A 26,129-nucleotide genomic window follows, 5' to 3' on the forward strand; every position below is an offset into this window, starting at 1 on the left:
GTGCTCTTTTTGGAAGTGCTTCTGAGGGTTTGTTTGGGTCCAGAGAGAAAGAATGCACTGATTGATTCTTTTTCTTTTATAATTTATTTATCCATTTATTTATTTTTGGCTGTCTTGGGTCTTTGTTGCTGTGTGTGGCTTTCTCTAGTTGCAGCGAGCAGGGGCTACTCTTTGTTGTGGTACGTGGGCTTCTCATTGCAGTGGCTTCTCTTGTTGTGGAGCACGGGCTCTAGGTGTGTGGGCTTCAGTAGTTGTGGCACGTGGGCTCAGTAGTTGTAGCTCACGGGCTCTAGAGTGCCGGTTCAGTAGTTGTGGTGCACAGGCTTAGTTGCTCTGCAGCATGTGGGATCTTCCTGGACCAGGGCTCGGACCCGTGTCCCCTGCATTGGCAGGCGGATTCTTAACAAGTGTGCCACCAGGGAAGTCCCTGATTGATTCTTGATATCTACCCTGGGATAGGGACAAAGGAACCAGTATATCCTTTGTTATTATCATGTGTTTGCCGTCCTTACTTTCTCATATTGTGTGTTTGGATTTGTTTAAATATTGATCATATTTTTAATAATAAGTAAAATTTTACATTTGAGGGTGATTTTGTCAATTTTACAATTTATATGCACACATCCAATGATATACTTATCTTGTGAATATTTTTAAAGTATGTTTTATAACCTGCTTATTTTCTAAGAATTTAAATGTGATTAGTGTGATTGCTACAGATTTATTCTTGTTTTTCCCAAATGTAGTTTTATTCTTTTAGGTATGCTCTTACGATTTTCCGATAATATCATCTTAGCATTACATTCTGGTTTGTCTATTAATTAAAATTGATTTCAAAATGTAAATGTTGTTTATAATGCATCTGAGAAGTTTCTCATGTTTATTTCATATGCTTCTGAAAATTACAACCTATAGTAACGCTGCGTATACAGTGCATACAAGCTCTTTTGATGTTACATGCTATACAACGTAACACCTACTGAAAGATAAAAATATACCTTATGATGACTGTAACTTCATTTCTGGTGTTTCCTGTTGTTGAAAAATGTTCAAGTGCTAATTACTGGAGTTATTAGTGTTCATAATAACAAATTAAAAATACTTTCATTGCTTAATGTAAATTGTAAATTACTATCTTATTTCTCTTGTTTCTTTTAAAATAATTTTAATCTCACGTATCTTACAATGAACTTTTCTCTGTGCTGTGTAGGGGGAAATTCTGTCATTATGATTAAGCAGACAGAACTTTAGTAATGTGCTTTCCTTCTCCCCACATACTTATATTTGTTGTTGCTACAAAAGTAAAACGTATACATTTTTGTGGTGTATGGGGGAATTGGACTCAGAGCTGTGATTTCTGCCTTAAAATATAGGTTAATAATCAGAGGAAAGCAGCATTAACCTATGGCTCCTGTACTTCCTTGTAGAAGTTTTGTTTATATTTTATAGACTGTAGTTATTTTTCTGCTTATACATTTGTGTTTAAAAGAGAAAACTCTCCTCCTTCTCCCCTCCTCCATCCGTCCCCCTCCTTGTCCTTCATTTTTTAAAAGAAGAATAGAATAGTCTTAAATTAAGCTGATCAGTGTCCTGCAAAGCTTAGGGATGAGCCACTGAGCTTATAACTTTGCAAGTGTGTGATGACACCGACCATGACAAATGCGTTGAAAGTGGGTGGAGAATGCTGGACAGGGAATTTTATCCCTATCTACTGCCCCCCGCCCCATCTTACTGGCATAGAATTAATCAAAGAGAAGAAATGGGCACTTCAGAGAGTGCTGCTTTCTTTTGCTGCACCTACCTGTACAGTCTGTCAGGAGTGGTTCTATGCTGACCTGCCTTTCCCACCTTCAGGAACTAACTTTTTAATTTACGCTTCAAAGAAAGCTGGCTTCACCTGGCCTCAAAAAGAAAAGCCTGTTTTATGTTTTGCTTTTCCTCCCACTCACTTATGTTCATGCAGGTTCTGTGCAGGTATTAGACATGCGAAGCTTGTGTTTTGGCTCCTCTCATTGTCATTTAAGACAAGAGGAATTCTGAGAGCTTTTGCTGATTTGTTTCTATCTTAATTTTTTTGAATCTTTGATTATGGACTTTTCCAAACACACACAAAAGTAGAGAGACAATTCTAATGAACCCTCATGTTTCCATCACTTGGTTTCAATACTTTTCAGACTTGTTTTATATCTGATAGATGTCACACAGATGTTCTTTTCCTTTATTTGGGTTTCCAAACATTCCTTACAATTACTCTTTTGCTATCAGGCCTCTTGGCCTCCTGAGAGAGGTGTCTGTTAGTGAATTCACTGATCAAATTATGCAAGTTTTGTTTTGTTTTTGTTTGCAGCAAGCACTCTTGTCCAGGGTTATCAAAATACATGGTTAATTCTAACTCTGAAAATTATCTACCAAGGCAAAGAACCTCAGCAAGTCAAAAGTTTTACTTGGGGTTATGCATATATTTATCAAACTTGTACTGCCTGGAAAGGAAAGGGGTTGGTGGAGGATGAGAAGGTTCTTAGTCCTGAGAGCAAATTTCTTCTCTGCTGAGCTGATAGCTTTTTCTCGTAGAAGACCATGATGAATTCCTCAAAAGTTAGCAATTTGTATTTTGAACACTCTGGGGTTTTCTGTTGAAAGATAGTGTATATTTCCTGTTGGACTAGGTTCTTAGTGCCTCTTGTGCTTCTGTTGCTCAGGACTTGGTTTTGCTTGGAAAATGTCCCCCCGTCCCCCTTCACTACTCTGAACACATTATTGTGTAGCCTTTTTTCCAGTTATATTTCCAAGTGTTCCTTTTTTCTCCACTTCCTGGTTACCAGTATTAGCCTCCCACTACCCATCCCCACATTCACACACACACACAGAGCAACTGGAATTTGGGATTTAGAGATAGTACTTTACTGTATAAAATATCCTGTTGACTTCTGAACTTATTGCCTGGTTGTAAAAGTTAAGTAGGAAGAAGAAATTTTTCTAGGGGAGAAGATCAAGGAGGACTTCACATAGGAAGCAGAAATTAATGGCATGAATTTCAGAAGAGAAGATGGTGTTGGGAAACAATTATAGAGAATGGTCTAGAAATACTTGTGGGGAGCGAGGGGGTACTAACTCCTCTAACCCCCGGGTAAGAAAAATATGTTGACTTCCTATGGAGAAGATTTGAAAAGGCAGTTGTTACCAGTGGAATACATGTTTCAGTTATATTTAGTGATTACAAAAAGAGTGAATGAAAGCGTGATGCTTAAAATGTTTGTTTTGCTTTAGGTAGTAAGAGAAAATTAGTGAGGGTAGTAGTACCTCTAGAATTTCTACAGCTGGCGAGCTGCAGAGTGATGATCTGGTTGGATGGAAACGTGGGAGTGATTTGCTTGAAGCTTTATTTGCATAAGTTTTTTTTTTTTAACTTAGATTGTGTGTTACTTGGGGGTGTGGCTGAATGGAAATAAAAGCGTAAGGTATGAGGAAAGTGGTGGTTCACCACTGACAATAATGAAGGTGGCCAAAGGGTGGGAGATGTACTGGGGATACTTGTTAGTGAGCACAGTGGAGGCGCGTGACTATTTGTATATTCATCAAAAATAGAGGCCAGACTCATCTCTGCTGGCTCTTTTTCAGATTGTTTAGAGAAGGGAAGATGTATGTTTCCATCTCCACAGGCCCCTCCTCCTTCCCACTCCCCAACTTTTTTTCCTTCCATTTCTATTTTGAAATAAGATTTCTGGTTAGATTTCAAAATGGATTTATCTTGGCAAGACAACTCCTGTGGTTCAATCTGTTGATAGAGTTCGAAACATTTGCTACAAATATAGAGAATGTATATACAAATAATGATGACTGTAAACTTTAAAAGGTGAGACAATTACAGTTAGAGGGCAAATTTAAATGGGAGGTTGAACAGTAGTATGATGGCTAAGTTGCTTTTTCAGACAAGTGAGTGAAATTCTCTCAACCTCAATTTCCTCATCTGTAAATGGGAATAATAATAATAATATTTACAGATTAAAGTGAGGATTAACTCTAAAGTACTTAGAGTGTCTGACACGTTATTAATTTCTACTGCTGCTGTGCCTATTTCCCATACTTATTTGTATTCTAGTATAAAACTTCAGTGTTGTATGTCTCCCTGTGTTGTCATGTAGCCAAGAGTGTAATCTGCAACTGATTGTAAACCAGAGTCTCAGATGGTTGCTTACAGTTGTGCCCAGTGCTGGTATCCCATGCCCATGCTGAGACTTACCTATCTTGTTGAGAAAAAAATTTTGCAGGCAGAAAGTACCTTTCCCCTAGTAACTGGCTTGGTTTCAGCCCATAGCTATTGCGGACAGAAATCGTGTACTATGTCCTACATTCGTCGCAACTCCATGATTTCAGAGTAGTTCCTTGGGATTTCATGTAGGAAATATAAAAGCAAGCTTACTATGATGAATGAGATGTTTCTCACACGTGAATCTTAAAAGGATGAAATTAAATTGTAAGGGTTTTGTTAGTTGTTATGTCATAGTTCACTGAAATGACATGGAATGTCTCTATTCCATCCCCCCAAACATACACTGGTTATTATTGGTAATGGTTATTCTAAATTTAATGTCAGTAGACTTAGTTCTGAGCTTATTTTCTATGCATAGAGTATACTTTTTAGCGATCACTGTGCAGAGTTCTAGAACAATATACTTATTTTTTTTTCTGGACTTAAAACTTCCTTTTCTAAAAATGCATTTGGTAGACTGATTAGAATGTGATAAGCTCTGAACAAAATAATAGAAAATGGACTAGTTGCATAAAATGTTTCAAAACCAGACATCAAATTGGAAGCAACAAGAATAAAAGTGAACTTCCTGACCACAAAACAGATGTCATTGTTCGTGCTGCCAGACCTCTGCAAAGTACTTTTTAACTCAATAATATTATGTAACTGCAACAGAATTTTTTGATTAGAAATTTCACATCTGTTTGAGAAGATGTTCCCTCTTTTTGTCTTTTAAACAAAATCATAATTTTCCTGGTAGAATGTTATTTTTGCTCTTTAGGGCACATCTGTGACCTCCAGAGCTTGCCTTCTGAACTCTAATTTTTAATGCTATTAGGGGGAGCTGGTTTTGCAATATACACTGTGGTTGTATAGATTTGAAAGTGAGAATTTTAGGTGCTTTTTGTACTATGATACTTAAAGTTTACATTCAGTTTCATTCTGAGTAAATTCTTTTTCACTGGGGGAGAATTTTTGTTTATTGAGAAACAGTGGAGAATGGGTTAAAACGAGAATCTGCTAATTCATAGCATGAAAAGAAATAGTAATTTAATACTTTTGATTGAGATATGTTAGAAATAAGACACAAATGATAATATATTTAAGATTATACTTGCATTTGCCTGGTATGTGCCATTCGAGTGTTAATAAATAGTCTATGTGATATTCTGCCATAGCCTCATGATTTTAGTAAAGTATAGAAGTCATCATGGAGGAAAAAATTACTAAGTAAACCCTTATTGGGTCTTTTTACTTGCCAAAGAATGGTGTACCTCAGTAAAAGGCAAGAACAAATTTGTTTATGATATATTCAGTTTTTTAATCTTAAATTTTTCGTTTAGTTAGCCCTCTCATTCTGGATGTACTGGTGCTTTATTACTTCACTGTTGCTGTTAGGCTAATTTGTGGGACAGATATTACCACAGTTGTTTTGAAAGGTCAGGAGTGTGTGTGTTTGCCACTGGAGGTTTCAAGTTCATATAGGACCAAATTTTAGAGCCTTTTTGTTGATCAGCTTAGTTGAATTTCACTACCGTAGCATGCTATAAAGTAGTAAAGAAAGCAATCTTTTGAATTAGTAAAGTGACGAATTATCTAATTACAAAGCTTATAAGATGGCAGTATGATAACTTTGACTGCATTACTAAATGATCCCAGTGACTGATCAGATGTGCCTGGATTCCATTAAGGAAAAAATATGCCATTAAATATTTAATACTAAAAGCAAGGAGACACACCAGGATTGCTAACCTCCAATCACCGGGGTGCATGTATCTCTACATTTGGAGGTAGTTGCTAGTTGAGACGTCTCTCTCGTCTGCTCACAACAGTTGCTAGAAGACTTCATTATTGGGATTATACTTTCCTTCTGGTTTTAAGTGAAGCAGGCAAACAGCCAACATTCGTAGCTGTATGCACATCCTGGCACTCTAATTATGAAAAGCAAATGCATTTATGATTTATTTATTTACTTTTTACAATAGATTGAATCTCTGAGGAGATTCAAGGGACAGTTCTTCTCAGAAGTGTTCTTCCAAGTAAAGTGACACTTGTAGGACACTTGAGACTTCAAAACAAAACAATTCATGTATTTTTAATGATGGTATTTATCTATTATGTTCTTCATTATTAACCATTCAGTTACTATTTCTCTTCCTTTATGTACAAATAACCTATGATGAGTTGGTGTCTGTTTATCATAGTTAAGGACCAGATGGCCAACTAACTTCTAAAGTTCAGAAGGATAATTAGTAAATTCTTAATCAGCATTTTTACTTACATGTGTGTTGGTCAAGGTTGATTATGTACATAAGGCTAATGCTCTGATTAAAACTATTAATGGATAAACGTGTTGGCCAAGCCTTGTTGCCTTATGTATTTGAGTGTATAACTTGCCATTAATTCATATAGAGGTAATATTTTAAAAATGACAGTATGTCATTATGAAATGGTAGAGTTACTTTCATTGCTTTGGCCTTCCCTTTAGTGACAAAAACCTTTATTAGAGTACTATGTCTCCCCACTAGAGTATGACTTTCTTAGAGCTAGGAATTACATTTTATTTATTTTGAATCCCTAGAAATCTTCATTGTATACAGTAGGGTTTAATTGTTGACTGAGTTGAATAATGCATGAAAACTGTACCTTTTCTGTTTTATGGTGTATTCTTTGTTAAATATATTTTAAAATTATTACAGTACTGTAAATATACAACACTAGGTAAAAAGGAATCTTTATTATGGTGAAATTCATGAAGTTCAGTTGATACCTCAGAATCACAGAAGCTGTTATTATCATAAATTCTTCAGGGAATAATGAATCATTATATTAATTATTCCAGAGTTCGGCAAACCTTTTCTGTAAAGTCCCACATATTTTACACTTTGTAAGCCAAGAAGCAAAAATGAATTATTACTGGTGATTTGTAATGCACGCTGAGAGGGTTACTTATGGTCTCCATGGCAACTCCTTAACTCTTCCATTATAGTGGAAAGCATCCATGGATAATATATAAGTGAACGGGTGTGGGTGTCTTCCACTAAAACTTTGTTTACAGACACAGAACATTGATTTTCGTATAATTTTTACTTGTACCCAAATATTCCTCTTTTTATTTTCCCTCAGCCTTTTAAAAATGTAAGAAAATATTCTGAGCTTGCAGGCTGTGCAAAAACAGGTGGTGGATCAGATTTGGTCCATGGGCCATTGCTTGCCAACACTTAAATTAATTTTTGTAAGCCAAAAGATTTTTTTGTACACAGTAGGAGACAGCACGTGTTATCAAAAACTTCTCTAATTAAAAAAAAACGATAGGAAATATTTTATTTGTTACCTTCTAACTAGCCACTGGTTCTACAGTTTTACATTGCCAGTGACGTTTGTAAGCATAGCATGTATACAATAATTGTTTTTTGAATTTATTATTTTTTATCCTCAAAACATTTGATTCAATAAATTTAAAATGTTTTAATTCAGTAATATAGTAGAAGAGATGTAGTATTTCACTAAGGATTAGGAAGAAATAAAATTCTTAAATAGAAAAAATGTGTACTTTACTAATGTCTTACATACTTAAACTATCATTCTTGGTCTTTTGTTTTTGTTTTCTTTAACTGCAGATGTTATAGTTTGTTACTTTGCCTTGAAAAGAAATACACATTTTTCTTTTTTTAAAAAATTTTATTTGTTTAATTTATTTATTTTTGGCCGTGTTGGGTCTTTGTTGCTGTGCGCAGGCTTTCTCTAGGTGCGGCGAGCGAGGGCTACTCTTCGTCGTGGTGCGTGGGCTTCTCATTGTGGTGGCTTCTCTTGCTGTGGAGCACGGACTCTAGGTGTGTGGGCTTCAGTAGTTGTGGCACGCGGGCTCAGTAGTTGCGGCTCGCGGGCTCTGGAGTGCCGACTCAGTAGCTGTGGAGCACGGGCTTAGTTGCTCTGCAGCATGTGGAATCTTCCTGGACCAGGGATTGAACCCGTGTCTCCTGCATGGACAGGTGGATTCTTAACCCCTGCACCACCAGGGAAGCCCCAAGACACATTTTCCTAGTAGAATTATTTTGGCTGTGTAACTCGGGTTCAGAAATTTTTTGTTTGAGTCTTCAGATCTTTTTCTTAGATAATGGATATTGCCTTCAGATTTTACTTTGTGATTTGACTATTTCTGTTATGAATGAGAAGGACCTCTCATGGGAGGAAAAAAAAGGTTTTAGGGGTATAACACTAATAGTAATGAAAAATTATGATAAACTGCTCTGTTAAATTTTACTATTTTTAGAAACAGAGTGATAGTTTTGATGGCAGAAATCAGACATTGCTATATGATGAAGAAAACAAGGTGGTATATTATAAAGGTAAGCAGGTAAGTTTGGGGATGGCTTCTCTAAGTCAGATGAAAAAAATGTGGCCTGATCAAGAGAGAAAATAGCCCAACTACTATCTGAAAGGGTCAATTTTCATTAAATTTTTCTTCAGTACCTAGTGTTACGTATTTAAGGAGATGTATTTAGATAAATGTTCTTTGTAAAGTATGACGAAGGAAGGACAGAAAGCCCTGTCATATTGGGCAAGCTGACTATAGCTCAGTATCTGGAAGAGCTTTGTCATTAGAGTGGTCCAAGGATGTATCAGGCTGCCCTGGCATAGCTTGGAGCTTCCTGTCCCTGGAAGTGTTTCATTCCAGATTAGAAGCACATGTCAGGATGAGTTATCTCCATGAATAAGGTAAGGCTTGATGATATGTAAAGTGCTCTGTGTTTGTCGTACTCATGGTACATAATGGAAGAATGTAATATATCTTTCCCCATCCTCTCTATCCAAGTCCAGCTTATTTCTTTATTTTTTTTTTTTAACCGGTACGCGGGCCTCTCACTGTTGTGGCCTCTCCCGTTGCAGAGCACAGGCTCTGGACGCGCAGGCTCAGCGGCCATGGCTCTCGGGCCCAGCCGCTCCGCAGCATGTGGGATCTTCCCGGACCGGGGCATGAACCCGTGTCCCCTGCATCGGCAGGTGGACTCTCAACTACTGCGCCACCAGGGAAGCCCCAGCTTATTTCTTTGATGAAGTCCACCTGACTAGGATTGATCCTTCCTTGTTGTAAAATCAGTAGCCACTGGTATTTTCTACGCCAATCATTTGGCAATGGTGAATATTCTTTTAATTAGCTATATGTCTTCATTTCCTACATTCCCAGTTAGATGGTAAACTTTGTGAGAATAGGAGTCATGTTACCCAATTCCTTCCTTAAGCATAGTACAACCGTACAATTTTAGGCCTGAAAAGATCACAGAAACTATCCAGCTCCGTAGTCTCCTCACTTCCTTCCGTCTCCCTCTTTCCATGATGCATCAGTTGTGGCTCAGAGAAGGTTAATAAAATAGTCACCCAATGACAGGATGGATGCTAAAATTTAGGTCTTTTGAGCTCAAATGCTCTTTCTCCTAGTTGATGCCTAAGTGCTCAAGAATTACTTTCTAAGTTGAAGTAAAAATGTGATAGAGCAAACAGAACTTAACATTACAAACAACTTTTCAACAATATCTATTCCTTATATATTTTTTCTAGCTTTATTGAGATGTAATTGACATATAACATTGTATAAGTTTAATATGTGCAACGTGTTGATTTGATACACTTACATATTGCAAAATGATTCTGACTGTAGGGTTAGGTAACATGTCTATCAGGTCACATAATTACCAAATTTTTTTGTGTGTGTGGTGAGAACATTTAAGATCTACTCACGTAGCAATTTTTAAATATGATACAGTATTATCAGCTACGATCACTATGCTATCCAGTAGATTCCCAGAATTCATTCATCTTATAGCTGGAAGTGTGTATCCTTTGTCCATCTCCCCATTTCCTGGCACCACCCCTCTCTATTCCTTATTTTGAAGGTTATCAGTATAAAGCCAGAAAATTAAGAATAAGTTGCACCATAGGATTACTCTTAACAGCATTGGAACCTAGATTAGATTGTCTCTGTAATGATGAGTTTCAGTCTCAGGGACTCTGTATGGCTATGTTTAAATGATGGTGGCTTTCCAAACCATCTGGATACCTTCCCTTCAGATAACTCTGTTATAAACAGAGCTGCTTTATTACATACTTAACAATATGTGGATTTGTTTTGTATTCCTCATTTTTTTTGGTCCCATATTTACCAGGAAGCCAGTGGGTATTTAGACACTGGTCTTTGTCTTACATGAACAGATCAAGCGATAATTGAGAGATTTATCACAAGTTGCCTAGTGCTGCACTCACCCAATTTTATTTTATTTTATTTTATTTTACTTATTTATTTTTTTGCGGTACACGGGCCTCTCACCGTTGTGGCCTCTCCTGTTGCGGAGCACAGGCTCTGGACGCGCAGGCTCAGCGGCCATGGCTCACGGGCCTAGCCACTCCGTGGCACGTGGGATCTTCCCAGACCGGGGCACGAACCCATGTCCCCTGCATCGGCAGGCGGACTCTCAACCACTGGGCCACCAGGGAAGCCCACCCAATTTTATTTTTTATTGTTTACTCTACAAAGTACTTTAACAAATATAATCACATTTATTACTTACAACAACCTTCTGAGTTATTGTTATTATTCCTTTTGCAGATGATGGAATGCTTAAGGTCACACTGTTTTTAAATAAAGGAACCAGAGCTTTAACTTGACTATCATGATTTTAGATTTTCTCCATCCCACCGTACTGCATTCCCACCATACTGCATTCTGGTGTTATGTTAGTTTTGTGTTAAAGCTCTAATTATGAACTATTGTAAGCCTTAGGAGCAAAACCAGAGTGAAAGAAATGAGAATATGTATGATAAGATTTCTATCACTAATACTAAAGCACTACTATAGGCAAAGCTTTAAATTATTTAATTAGGATTCCTTCTGTTCTCATACAGGTGGTGCATCATGTCTTACATGTCTCTGCTTCATATATTCAAATCTAAAAAGGGCTGGCAGGGAGGGTCGGGGGAGGGTGGGTTTTTCATATCAAATATTTCTGAGCTGATGCTGCCACAACTCTATGTGAAAATAAAGATGACTGAAATGGAATTTGCATGGCGTTAAGCTAACTTTTGAAATCTAGATTCCACAACCTTGAAGTACTGGATCAGTTGAATTAGGAACAGGATTAAAAATACACTTTACAGCACTTTCTTTCCTACCCTCCTCCCCCATCATGGGTGGCAGTATTTTATTGAAATACAGGGCCAACTCAGCATCTGAAGAGGCCCATGTGACTTGCTGGTTGATGTCCTGGGCCTTGTTTCATCCTTTCTTTTCCCCTAATATTTATTTATTTATTTGGCTGCACTGGGTCTTTGTTGCAGCATGTGTGATCTTTTAGTTGTGGCATGTGGAATCTAGTTCCCTGACCAGGGATCGAACCCGGGCCCCCTGCATTGGGAGCACGGAGTCTTAGCCACTGGACCAGCAGGGAAGTCCCCCTGTTTCATCCTTCACAGCCGTTCATGGGCTCTTGGTGTTTCAAGTTTAGAGCGAAACTTGGTAAGGTATGTTGTTTTGGTGCCTCAGAAGTCTTTTGTAATAGCAGGTGACTGTGGGTTTTCTTGTTTTCCATTTGTCCGAGAGTCCGTAGAGCAGTACCCAATTAAACCTCAAGGATGCAGATCTTAAGGTGTGATATTGTCCAAATTTTAGAAATCTTTTAATTGCCTTCTGTGGCATGACCTGCCGCTGATTCTCCTACGTCTCATACCATTTTTTTAAAAAAAATTATCATTCTCTAGTTCTCTTTTTACCTGTTGGATGACAAGCATTCCACTGCCATGGCCTGACTTGCTGAGCCTTGCCGTTTCCTCTGAGATCCAATCCCATATTTTCTACTTAATAAAAATCTTCATTTGCATGATCTGTTTTAACTTCAGATTCATCCAATACTTAAACTCTTGTCTTATCCTCAGTAGGATGTGCTGCTTCTCCATCTTTTCTATCTCTTTTCTTAGCATGGCAGTCTCCTGAGTCAGCCACACCAGAAGCGTCAAGGATGCCCCTGAATATTCCCTCTCTCTTGCCTTCTATATGCCCTGCTTATGCTGCTTTTGAAATATCTCTTAACTCTGTTCTTTTCGTTTTATATATTTTTTGCCTCTGGCCTAGTTAAGTCTTTTTATCTTGTGTACTTGGCTCTAACTAATCTTTTTGCCTCTCTTTCCCTGGATCTCAACCCATTTTTAATACCGCCTTTAGAAATATATATATATATATATATATATATATATATATATATAATTAAAAAAATTTATTTATTTTGGCTGCTTTGGTTCTTCGTTGCTGTGCGTGGCTTTCTCTAGTTGCAGTGAGTGGGAGCTACTCTTTGTTGTGGTGAATGGGCTTCTCATTGTGGTGGCTTCTCTTGTTGTAGAACATGGGCTCTAGGCACGCAGGCTCAGTAGTTGTGGCTCACAGGCTCTAGAGCGCAGGCTCAGTAGTTGTGGCGCTCAGGCTTAGTTGCTCCACGGCATGTGGGATCTTCCCAGACGAGGGCTCGAACCCTTGTCCCCTGCATTGGCAGGTGGATTCTTAACCACTGCGCCACCAGGGAAGCCCTAGAAATATATTTTTAAAATACCAATCTGATCATTTGTATCCCCTGCTTTAAATTTTGATTTCCTACTGCCTGTTGTATAAAATTAAGGTTTTAAAATATAGCATTTGAGGACTCTGCAGGCCTCATCCCATTGCTGCTTTCCTGGAACTGGATGACTGCTTGGATAGATTGTAACTTGAGGGGTGTAACCATTTTCTTAGCACCTTGCATAGTAACCAGCAAGTTGCAGGGATTCAGTCAATGCATGCTTTCGCTCTTTTACATTGTTGCATCGTCACCTGCATTTTGCTTTTCCCCCTTCACATTATTGCATCGTCAGTGTGTTTCTTCACACTTCCAAAGCTTGATGATATCTGAAGCATTGTTGCTATGGCAGTAGCAAACAAAGGTAGGCAGGGCAAGTTAAGTCCTCTGGATACGGAATTATTTTTGACAGGCTAAGGTATTTTTGAGCCAATTTGTAAAGCTGCCTGTGTATATGAGAATACACAAGGAGAGGTTGTCAAAGCCAGTGTGACAAATGAGCAAAGCCTGGTTACGGCTGCTGCTGCTGCTGTGTGTGTGTGTGTGTGTGTGTGTGTGTGTGTGTGTGTAAATGCGTAAGCAAGGAGGTGGAAATCATTGTGTTCCTTTGGATCCTAAGGTAGTGTGCTTCTATCTCGGAGTCATTCTGATTTGATAGAGGAAATTTAGCTTTGAATACAAATTATCAGCAGTAGTTGAGTGGGCTTCTGCTTTGTCAACACTGCTGGGTTTGATAATTAGAGAATTACAGGGATGTGATCAGATTTTGGAATTCCATTCCTGGAAGATAACTATGTGTTTGCTAATGGTTGTCAGGCAGGCTTCTAGCTTTTCTTTAGAGCAATTGCTAAACAGAAGTTTTCTACGCTGAAAATATTTTCCTCATATCAGTGATGTTTGGATGATCTTTGTCACTTCTGACGTCCTCAAAGTCACTAAAGAGAAGCTTGCAAATTCCTTTGCATTTTGTGGAAGCAAGGCATTATGCTCTGTGGTTATAGTTAGGGCTCTTTCGGCTTATTAGAGTAGAAGCATATTTTCTACATGGCAAGGAGTGTTTAGACTTAGAGGATCTTGGTATTTGAAAGTTCTTTTGAAAACAACTTCATGTTTTCAATTACAAAATAATATAGTGGCTCAGAGAGTGTGATAATTCACATATATAGTAATAGTTATCAGCGTTAGTTGCGTAGGATTCAGAGTACTCTAAACTCTTGCCATTTATCATTTCACCTAACAGTCAAGATTCCTTTCCTAATTCCAAGCTTTGCATGTACAGCTCTTTCCATTCTTCCTGGCAAATTCCTTTTCATTCTTCAAGATTCACTTCAAATGCCCCCTTTCCTAGGAAGTCTTTCTCAACTTCCTTGGACATGGCCCATTATGACAGGAATGAGAAAGTTGAAGTACAAAATATAAGTGGATTAAAAAAATAAGAGCAGTCATGTCTATCATTTTATCCCTCCAGCCAGGAGGGATTAAAAAATATATATATAGGTATATATATTTTTTGGCCGCGCTGTGCAGCTTGTGGGATCTTAGTTCCCCCACCAGGGATCAAACCCAGGCCATGGCAGTGAAAGTACTGAGTCCTAACCACTGGACTGCCAGGGAATTCCGAACCTTAAATAATTTTAAACAATTAAAAATACTTATTGATTTTAGAAATAACTTCGAGGTTCTATTATATTAATATAGAATGAATGCTTAAAATTTTTTTAGTGTAATTAAGCTTTTAAAATGTTAGGCAAGGAAGTAATTTTACATTTTTGTAGATGAATACCAGTTTGGGTGCTTTTTGCATGTTGTTTTTAGAATGTTGACGTTGCAGTCCTTTCCATCTTTATTTTCAGTGTCAGCAGAATCCCAAGTATAAGAAAATGTGATTAATTCTTTCACATTGAAGTCATTTAATCGTTCTTTGCCTAACAGCTGCTTTTTATTCAGTACACTGAACATAAAATTCTAGAGTGCCTTTGTGCAATCATAAATTTTAAATGTGAACCATTCTTCCTCTGCAGTATCATATGCTATTGTTGTTTTGATTTGTCACTTTGGTAGGCTGTCTCGCTAGAGACTGCTGTTGTAGTTGGTTAGGAGGGCGTTCTTCTGAGACTAAACCCTTTCCCCAGCTTTGTATGTCACCATGGTATTTAGTGTCATGTACTGACAGTAACGAAGTGGGGAACAATTGGTTTGCCTTGTCATTCCTAAGCTCCTTTTATTTCTAGAAAATCTTGGAGAAGTGGAGAAGTCGGGTCAAAACAAAGCCCTGGGGTTCTTACTTGGATATTTTGGGTCAGAAAGAGCCAGCTTAGTAAATTTCAGCTCCACAAAGGTATACCCTCTCTGTGGGAAAAGAAGGGTAATTAACACTTCGTTTCTGACTTGTCTGGTAGGAGACATAAAAGAAATATATAAATAACTTAAATATAATTATATTGAAAGTTCCTTGAAAGCAGGACTATGCCTTAATCTTCTTTTTAAAACATTTTACATGCCAGACTCCGTTCGTTGTAGTTGCTCAGAATATTCTGCAGACTAAACTAACGGTAGTAGGTCCTGAGATGGAGATCAGGTGCTGGGGGATCATTTGATTCAGGCCTTTAATGAAAGGTGTTGCAGGTGGAAGAGTCAGTGCTGACTTCCTAGAATTTAGCAGCCACTGTTCCACATAGGTCAGTGCAGACCCCAGAACTGTGAAGTAGACTGCTGTGGCTCTGGTTGCCAGAGGAGGAAGCAATCCAAGGAGATTTTTGCTTCTGGTTTAAGTTTAACGAATCTGACTATTTTTGCTTAGGAGCTTTAAGATTTTCCTTGAAACGTAACCTGAGGCTGTTCCAGTGAGTCTCGCTTCCCCTATGTGAGCCCTCCACGTGCACTTGCTCTTCCTGGCCCTGATGGAATCCCCTAATTCATGACAGGCACGTTCTCAAGTGGGAAATTTGGCTGTAGACTTTTTTTTATTTTGCTTTTTGTTTTTCAAAATAAACTGAGAAGCATCTTTTAAAAGACGTGAAGAGAAAGAGTAACCTAGGTGTCTCAGGAGCCTTGGTGATCTCAGGTTGTTTGGTATCCACGAAAGAAAACAGTTTCCAAAAGGAGATGGCCAACGTATATGGAAGTGCAGAGATGTTAACGGGGCATAAATACGGCATTCAGTTTAGCAATTAGAAATTCACTGGTGGGACTTCCTTCATGGTGCAGTGGTTAAGAATCCGCCTGCCAATGCAGGGGACACGGGTTCAAGCCCTGGTCCAGGAAGATCCCACATTCCGGGGAGCACCTAAGCCCCTGCACCACAACTACTTAGCCTGTGCTCTAGAGCCCACGTGCCACAACTACTGAGGCCTGTGCACCCTAGAGCCCGTGAGCCGTGACTACTGAGCCCATGCGCTGCAACTACTGAAGCCCGCGCACTCTAGGGCCTGTGTGCCGCAATTACTGAGCCTGCATGCTGCAACTACTGAAGCCCGCGTGCCTAGAGCCCGTGCTCTGCAACAAGAGAAGCCACCGCAACAAGAAGCCCGCGCACCACAACGAAGAGTAGACCCCGCTCACCGCAACTGGAGAAAGCCCACGTGCAGCAACAAAGACCCAACACGGCCAAAAAAAAAAATTAAATAAGAAAATAAAAAAGAGTAAAAAAAAAGAAATCCATTGGTCTGTCTTAGATTTGAATGGATCTTAAAAAAAAAAAGAGAAATTCACTAGTGCTATTTTTATATTTTATGCAGACTCAAAAGTGTGAAGGCTTTTTTTGTTTTACTTCGGAATATAGTTGAGTGATTAGGCTTTTGGTATTTTTACCAAAATTATAAGTTGTTTCTCAGGATGTATTGCTCCTAATGAAAAACTGAGTTATTCTTTCTCATTCTTAGAAGAAAATCCCTCACCTCCCCTATATTTGAACTCAGAATTACTTCTAGCTAAATTGGTATGTTAGTTCATTGGCCTGAAAATCAGCCAGTATGTTTTAAAGTATTTCATGAAGAGCTACAAGAGTCATGGTGATTTAGGATTTTACAAACTTTGGTGACCGTGTTATGTTCTATAATGAAAGTATCCGGGATGAAGAAGGAAGTCAGAATGGTCTTATCTGAGCCGTCATTTGCTTTAGTCAATCCTTTGTAAAGCATCGTTTTACAGTATTAACCCTAAAGGTGGTACACACATTTAATTTGGGGATTACTTATAACTTACTAAATTGTAAGTGTAGGTTTATCTTTATGTATATGTGTGATCTCTTATTGTACTAAGGCACTAAGTAAAGTGATTATCCATTAAAAAGCCATGTCCATTGAAGAGCCATGATGGTAACGGCTCCATCATGCTGTTGAAGTACAGTCACTCGCTGGCAGGTGTGTTGGAGATGTAAACCAAATTGTTCTATTTTGAATAGGGAGCTGCTTGAATGGCCATAAATGTTCGTATTTGTATATAGAAAATATAGGTTTTTTTCATGAGCATTAAGACAATAAAGTTTTTGAAAAAAATTATTTTGAAGGAAAATAATGGCATAGGTAAAGTAAAGCTTGAAGGTATATTCTCTTGCATGTTTTCAATGCAACACAGAAATACATTTTGTGGTGCCATTGAGAAGGTTCCCAAAATCAGTGCTGTGAATACCTGGCTTGCTTACCAAGTCTAGCTCTTTACAAGCTTGAAGGGAATGAGAACTTTAGTAACATGGTTTGTCATGGTTGAATGCTGCCATTAGGTATCAGGAGCATATTAAAGAGGAGGGTTGGGCTGTTAAATATGGTACTCACTTGTTAAGACAAGGTAATAGTTGAAAAATCATAGGACAAACTAACCTTGTATACTTATTAAAGAAAGGGACCTTAAAGTATTTTTGGTTCCTTCATATTAGATTTTCTTTCTTCTTCTTCTTCTTTTTTTTTTTGATGTGGACCATTTTTAAAGTCTTTATTGAATTTGTTACAATATTGCTTCTGTTTTATGTTTTGGTCTTTTGGCCGCAAGGCATATGGGACCTTAGCTCCCCGACCAGGGATATAACCTGCACCCCTGCATTGGAAGTCGCAGTCTTAACCACTGGACTGCCAGGGAAGTTCGTAGATTTTCTAATTAAAAATTCTGTGGTAATTAATAAAAGTCAAACTTCAGTTAGAATTTTCCTTCAATACATACGATTATGGAAGCTTATATGTTAATTTCAAATTATTTTTTTAAATGGTTTTATTTCCTTTATCATCCTTCTTTAATATTCATTTCTTAACATCTGTATGAGAAAGTAGCCCTTATATGCATATTATAAAATGGAGGCAGTCTGACTTGACCATTAAAATTTTTTTCTAATGTAATAAGGCTGTGAAATTACCATGACCCCTAGTGTTTTATGTTAAAAGGGCGATTTGTGTTATATTGGAGATAACAAGGAAGCTCTTATGCTGAGGCTTGTGCTGAAATGAGGTTTTCTGTAATTCTATGAAATTGTTGTTTGAGTTTAACTTTTTTCTTGAGGCAGTTTTATATCTTATAAGATTTTAGAAATGAATGTGAAATGGAATCTTTAATCATTGTTTCAGTAAATGAAGTCTGTGCTCCTCAAAATGTGAGCTCTGAACCCTTTGGGACTCAGCAATTTTTGTGAGCGATTTAGGACACTTCTCATAAAAGCTTGAAGCAACCTCAGGAAAAGTGAATTATAATGTTAGGAATAGATATACATTTGTAAAGTTATCCTTGTTTCTTACTCCAAATAATTGTATCAGAGTTTATTCCACACCACATCTTATGTGTGTATTGTAGAGATTCAGTGGTTCTGGGGTGAGCTGCAGCAAGGCTGTGCTCAGTGGTGGAGCTCAGGAATGTAATAATTTTCAACCAAGATGAAAGTTTCATGTCTCATTAAGTAAAGTTAAGTCACAACCCACAGAGATTTATCAGTGGACTATTCCTATATTATTTCAGATATAAATTTATTAATTTGTACCCAAGGGCTCAAAAGCAACAGAGGCATTGACAGAACATTCAGTTCCCTCTTGATGTCACAGGTCTCTACAGTGATCTTGCTGGAAAATATTAGTAGTTTCAAGATAATTATGACTGTGACTAACTATGAATGCTGGAGATGAAGAGAATATTCCCACTTCTAGCAGCATCAGTGGGTGGGTGGGTGGCCTTTAGGCTTTGGTCTGTGATTCACTTCATTTTGAGGGTGAAGGAAAAAATCTTTATGATACTTTTTTCCTCACTATTTTTTTCTGCTTATGTGTTCATTGAAGTCTTTTTTTTAAAATCACATGTTCAGTTTTCTGTTGCTTGTCATTTACTAATATTCAGAGCAATGTGTGATTTTATGGCATGTGTGCACATTACAGGGGTATTTTTTCAAATTCATTATTTTTCTGTATGCTTTGAGCTATTTTCTTTTTTTAACTGAAATATATTTCTACATGTACTATGGTTACTTCCATAGGAAGTTTTTCAATTTATTTTGCTTTGTACAGATTTTTACTACTGTATTTCTTCTGTATATGTGGCCTATAGGAATTCATTCAAATGTATTTTATATTAGGTCCTGCTTTGTTAGTTGCTAGTTTCATCTGAAATATAGTACCATTATTTAATACTGTATGTGTGATATGGGATTTTATTTACCAGTAAGATTATTATGCTTTTTTCCATGCTAAGTATCTGTTGATCTAAAATACTTAAAAAATAACTTTGTGGTGCTATATTTTATTTTTAGGTTAGTAGACTGTCATTGCATATCCTGAACTTGATATTTCCAACTGGATTCTAGTCTACAGTATATGAAGCAAACAATTACTTTCCTCCTACAAAATCACTTTAAAATCACTCTCAAGACATATATTAATAAAAGTATTTTTATAAATTATTTGCCCTACCTTAACATCTTTGAAATTCTTCAGAGAAACAACCAACTATATGTATGCATATGTGTGTGTGTGTGTGTGTGTGTGTGTGTGTGTGTGTGTGTGTGTGTATTTGAAGGGGAGAGGGGGCAAGAGGGGAGAGAGAAAGAGAGAGGGAGGGAGATGGATGTGGCTGTACTGGGTTATTTCCCATGTGACAACGATTTGCTTGAGCTGGGTAGCAGCTACTACTTTCAGTGAAGTGTGAGCACTCCAGTTTGCTATACTGAGCCCACTCAGCTAACCCCAACCCATTCAGACTTAATCTAAACTTAAACGTGAGCTATAGATTTTTTAAAATCACTGTAACTGAAGTAGTCTTCTTGTTTCTTTTCTCTTCCTTGTTGTGTATGTAGTTCTTTCCATTTGGAACCTCTTTCCCTATTGAAAACATTCTTCAGTGATCAATTCCAATTCCGTCTTTGCACGAAAACTCTTACAGTTTCATATGATTGAAAATCTGGCTTGATATTGAATGAAGCAAAAAAGGGATTTGTTTGCTATGAACTGAAAAATGCCTCGTCAAGCACTGCTAAACTAAATCCAGAGGCTCAAGAGCTGTCATTAGGATCTGGTATCTCTCCATTGCTAGGCTCTCTTTCCATGCGATGCCTCCATTCTCAGATAGGCTCTCCCCTTGTGGTGGCAAGACAGTGGTCGCAAGCTCTAAGTTTGCATCCTCTCAGCTGCAAATCCAGCATGAAAAAGAACTTGTGTTTTTGGTTGCTTAAGCAAAATTCCCAAGATTAGTGATGATTGTATCTAATTAGCATGGCTTGGGTCAGGAATGCATTTTTTTTTTTTTTTTTTTTTTTTTTTGCGAACGCAGGCCTCTCACTGTTGTAGCCTCTCTCGCTGCGGAGCACAGGCTCCAGATGCGCAGGCTCAGCGGCCATGGCTCACGGGCCCAGCCGCTCCACGGCATGTGGGATCTTCCTGGACTGGGGCACGAACCCGTGTCCCCTGCATCAGCAGGCGGACTCTTAACCACTGCGCCACCAGGGAAGCCCAGGAATGCATTTTTGAACCATTTTCTGTAACCAGGAGGATGCAGTATTTTCAATTTGCTCAGCCTAGGTCACATGCCCACCCCTGCAGTTAGCTCCAAGGGAGCAGGGAGACAGATAAAGGGGAAGAGATGATTACCAGAGGAATATGGGGATGAATGCTGGATGACAAAAATGGTACTTACCTTCACCTTCCTTGCTTGCCCTATTGCAAATTCTGTGTCCCTCTGCTAAACTTCTCTGATACTGATGATCAGCAGCACATCTAATATTCTGCTTTGTATTATAGTCATTTGTTTATTCAGTTATTTGCCAGACATTTATTTAGTGCCAGTGATTTTGCAGGCATTGTGCAAGGGGATGGGAATACAAAGATAAAAAAGACACATCAGTTGCCCTTGGGGAATTCACAATACAGTATGTATCATTTGTTTCCCAACTGGATTGTAAAGCTTAGGGTGTATCAGAAATATTATTGTGTTCCCTTATAGCATGTTACAATATTTTCCACAAAATAGACTCTCGATAGATAGTATAAAGTTTGTGCATGCAGCTTATTAAAACATAGTTTCATTACTTCAAACTTGCTAGATGAATGAAACTCAATTTGTGACCATCTTGTCTGTACTCATACCTGAAAGACATTTCCACTGTACCTGTATGCTTCTCCCTTGGCCTGGCAAGAAGCGTGCTATCTCTTTGACAGGCTCCTGTGGAGCTTGGTAATTCTTGTATCACGGTTACTTGTTGGTTTATCTTGGCTTCTGTAGTAGAACTGGATATTCCTGAGGGCAATGAATTGCTTAATACATGTTTATTGATTTCATTCTGTTGAATGATGGAAATGTATGTGCTTTGATCGTGGGAAACAGTTGCAGTTCTTTTTTCGCTCTTTATAGTTATTTGTTCATAAGACTTTGTCAAGATTTTCCCTCAAGTTCTCATTGATGTTTAACAGGCACATTGGGTTTTGTTCTTCATTCAGTTTTTTATGTGTACATTTTGAACTGGTATTATTTTAATACGTGTCACGAAGTCAGGGTTGGTATTAATAATCAGAGAGGACTTATATCTCTGGAAAGCTACAACTATCTTTAGGATGGGTAGCATTATAGAGTTAAAATGAATTCCACTGACTGGCTGGGTGTTTTCTGTTATCCAATCTGAAGTTAACATCCCTCATTTCTATTTTTTCTGCAATAAAATTCAGGCTTCGATTTCCTGAGGTTTTTGTAATTGCTAATGAAAAATACTTGGTGTGCTTTGAGAAGGATAAGAGCCCAGATCGAAAACTGGCCATACGCCAAGCACTGTTCCTTGCATATATTATCTTTTAAATCTTCCCAACAATTTTATGGGGGTAATACTATTATTATCCCTGTATTGTAGGAGATAAACTGAGGCTTGGAAAGGTGAAGGAACCTGTCCAGGGTCACTGACAGAATTGGGCCCCTAAACCATGTATCGCTCATTTCAGAGCCCATGGTGTTAACACCTGAAAAGCACAGAGGCATTTAAAAACCCAAATTCATACCTTGCCACCCATTTCCCCATCCCACCACTCTGAAGGTTGATAGCATCTTCATGCTGGTAATATATTAAACATTTGCTGGACTAATTTTCTCACCAGTATTCCCAAGATGACAATTTTGTGTATTTCTTTTCATCTCTTGTGTAATAACAGTGGTAGAATATAGTCAACACATTAGCTTTCATATCTCTAAGTATCTTTAATCCTTTGACACAAACAAAAGCCATTGTCTATAATATATGCAAATATGTATTTTTCAACTGTGGTAATAAATTTCATCACTTATTTCAAACATTTATTCAAGTGTTTAAAAAAATTTTATGTGCATTATAAAAAAAATTAAAATAATCAATAAAAGTGCAGATCAGAAATTCAAGTGCCTCAGAAACCCTGCTTCTTAGAGACCACCATTTCCATCATTCAGCAGACTGCTGTTGGGTCTATGTCTGTATCTATAATACATACACTCCTGAATGCATACCATATATAATTTTCTTTTAACAGTTATATACCATTCCATGGTATGAAACATGTCAAAATGTAATTAACCAGTACCCTTTTGAGTTACGTCCATTTTTTTTTCCATTGCATGGAACATCAGTATATATATATCTTTATAAAATAAAGTTTTTTTGTTTTTTTGTTTTTGCATAGGATAAGTGAATAGAAATGAATTTCCTGAGGCATATTTTGCATTTTTATATATGTTGTCAAATTGTATTCCAGTATGTATTGTATTAACTTATACCCCATCAGCACTGTATGAGTGCACTGTTTTTTTACAACCTTGCTAGCATGAGATATTATCATTCTTTTTAATCCTTGTCCATCTTATAAATGCTGTAAATAATATCTCTTTGTAGTTTTAATTTCTTATGTTATTTAGTTCTGTTGCATTTTAAATCTTGAAGTTTTGCATGATAAAAACTTGAGACTGACTCTTTTTTCTCTGTGAAATTGCGGCCATGACAATTCTAAGCAGACCTAGACATTTTCTCTGGCTTTTAAAAGTAGAAATGTTTCTTCCTTCTTTACATGGTAGAGTCTAATATACAGGTAATATTGTATATACTTGATAGTCCAGTCATTGTCACAACATTATGATAGCTTTTTGAACAGCCTTATTTTGAAAGCCATTAGGTGTAGAATGTTTTAACCTGGTGGGGTATATCTTTTACTTTTAGAGCAAAACTTCCATTTCATTTCTGATGTTTTGTGAAAGAATACCAGGAACTAAATGTGGCAGCCCCTATGTGATATCTGAAATTGTACTGTAAACACAGGAGAACCCCTATAGTGTTCTCAGCTTTCTTCTTTACATTCAAGTCCTTTGAATTTAAATCAGCCCATTAGGCATTAGTTGAGTTTGTAAGCTTTACTATACTTTTTGGTTATAGGAGAAAATTAATATTCAATATTTAAAACTTTTTTCAATTTACTACCTTTTGTAGTGCTTGATATTACTATGCAGTTATATTTTATCCCTCCCCCCACTTTTTACCTGCAGTAATAGGTGCTAATTATTATATTTTACCTCTGTAAGCATGTTCTTGTCTTTTAGGGATACTTCTCTTAGAAGTTCCTTCTTATTTCTCTTTGACTTTTGACAAAACTGCCTCTGAACCTGCAGATTTAAATAGACAAAGGAAAAAGCCTATGTTGTTTATTGTCTTTCCAGAAGAGGGTGTAGCAAGAGAGGAAAAGAGCAACTGTACTATCCTATTCCTCTTCATATTTGGCATCTCTTAAAAATTTCAGATGACGGAATATTCATCATATTGAAAAACACTCCTACACTTGTAATTCATAAATAGTATTGGCAATTAAATCCAAGATGTTCTGTTAACAGGAACCAAAAAGTAAATCTGTCTCCCTCCAAAATATGAAGATCATTGTCCTATGAGACAAGGATGAATGGGGAAAACACATATTTAGGACTGAAATGGAAGTCTTGGAAGGAAAAATCTTTTAATTAAAAGCATTACTAATCTCAGATAGATTCAGAGCATCCTTTAACAGTTGCAATGTATCTATGGCATTTACACATCAGAAAAAATAAATTTTGACATTTGATGCATGAGAAAATATTCTTTTTTTTTTGCCAAGAAATTTATTCATACTGCCGGGATTTAAAAAAAAGAAAAAAAAAAGGATGGATTGCTGCTTCCTAGTACAAGTCACTAATTTCAAGTTTTTGCCTTTAAAAACAAATCTGCGGGCTTCTCTCGTGGTGCAGTGGTTAAGAATCCACCTGCCAATGCAGGGGACATGGGTTCGAGCCCTGGTTGGCGAAGATCCCACATGCTGCGGAGCAACTAAGCCCCTGTGCCACAACTACTGAGCCTGTGCTCTAGAGCCCATGCGCCACAACTACTGCAGCCCGCGGCACCTAGAGCCCGTGCTCTGCAACAAGAGAAGCCACCGTAATGAGAAGCCCACGCACTGCAATGAAGAGTAGCCCCTGCTCGCCACAACTAGAGAAAGCCCGCATGCAGCAACGAAGACCCAACACAGACAAAAATAATAAATAAATTAAATAAATAAATTTATATAAACAAAAACAAATCTGCTATTGTTTCTTTCACATAAGAATGGCTATTATATAATCCAGAAACACTAAGTTTTATTTGTTGAGCATTCTGATTTTAGTATTAAGCATGTAGAACATAGCAATGTTTGATGCATTGTTTCCTTTTTCTCACTCTACCCTTTGAGGCTAGCTAGTTTCTGCCTCAGCTACTGTACTGAAAATGACTTCACTAATACGCCTAGTTACATCTGAAATGCAGATCCCAATATGCCTTTTCTGTTGCTGTGTTCTGTTGAGCTCTTTGAGGCGTATGTTGTTGACTGCTCTCTTCTTGAAACCCTCCTCTCATGACTTTCAAGACACTTTTGTCACCTTGTTTTTTTAAAATTCCACTGACCTTTAAATATTTAGTCTCCCTCAAGGTTTATCCTTGTTTCTCTTTATTAGTCTCTTTTTCACAATGTTTCCCTAAGGGGTAGCATCCTCTTTTGTACATTCAGTTATTGCTCATTCACCAGTGAGTGAACCTTCGTCAATATTGCAGACAGCCCTCCTGAGTTCCAGCCCTCTGTTAACAACTTCTGACTGTTCACCACGTATCTCCACCTCATTATTCAATCTTTCTAGAGCATGGATGATTATCTAGCACTTTCCCTCAAATTTGTACTCACTCGTGGGCTTCCCTGGTGGCGCAGTGGTTAAGAATCTGCCTGCCAATGCAGGGGACACAGGTTCGAGCCCTGGTCTGGGAAGATCCCACATGCCACGGAGCAACTAAGCCCGTGAGCCACACCTACTGAGCCTGCGCATCTGGAGCCTGTGCTCCGCAACAGGAGAGGCGGCGACAGTGAGAGGCCTGCGCACCGCGATGAAGAGTGGGTCCCGCTCGCCGCAAATGGAGAAAGCCCTTGCACAGAAATGAACACCCAACACGGCCAAAAAATAAATACGTTAATTAATTTAAAAAAAATTTGTACTCACTCATATATTTCCTTTACCATTTAATGTTATTATCCTCCATCTAAGTTCCTCAACCTAGAAACCTTTGGTCTTAACCTTAATCTCCATAATCTTTAAGAACAATAAGCAAAAGTATGTAATCTGTGCTAGCTATAGTTGTTACTTAAGTTGTTAATATTTTGTATGAATTTAATAAAATTTAAGATATTAGATTTTATGAAGTTTTCTGAAATCTTAACTGTGATTTTATTTTTTTAATTTTAAAAAATATGTATTTACTTATTTATTTGACCTCCTCTGCCTTAGTTGCGGCATGCGGGATCTTTTTTGCAGCACGAGGGCTTATTTGC

The 26,129-nt window shown here is 37.7% G+C and overlaps 1 protein-coding gene across 4 annotated transcripts in view; it reads left to right on the forward strand.

The window, feature by feature from the left end:
- The window catches only part of SMYD3 (SET and MYND domain containing 3), a 720,594-nt gene that overhangs the window by 199,993 nt on the left and 494,472 nt on the right, over positions 1-26,129 (forward strand). The window lies entirely within an intron of this gene.

Source organism: Tursiops truncatus, chromosome 1, assembly GCF_011762595.2.
Source record: "Tursiops truncatus isolate mTurTru1 chromosome 1, mTurTru1.mat.Y, whole genome shotgun sequence".
Lineage (NCBI taxonomy): Eukaryota > Metazoa > Chordata > Mammalia > Artiodactyla > Delphinidae > Tursiops > Tursiops truncatus.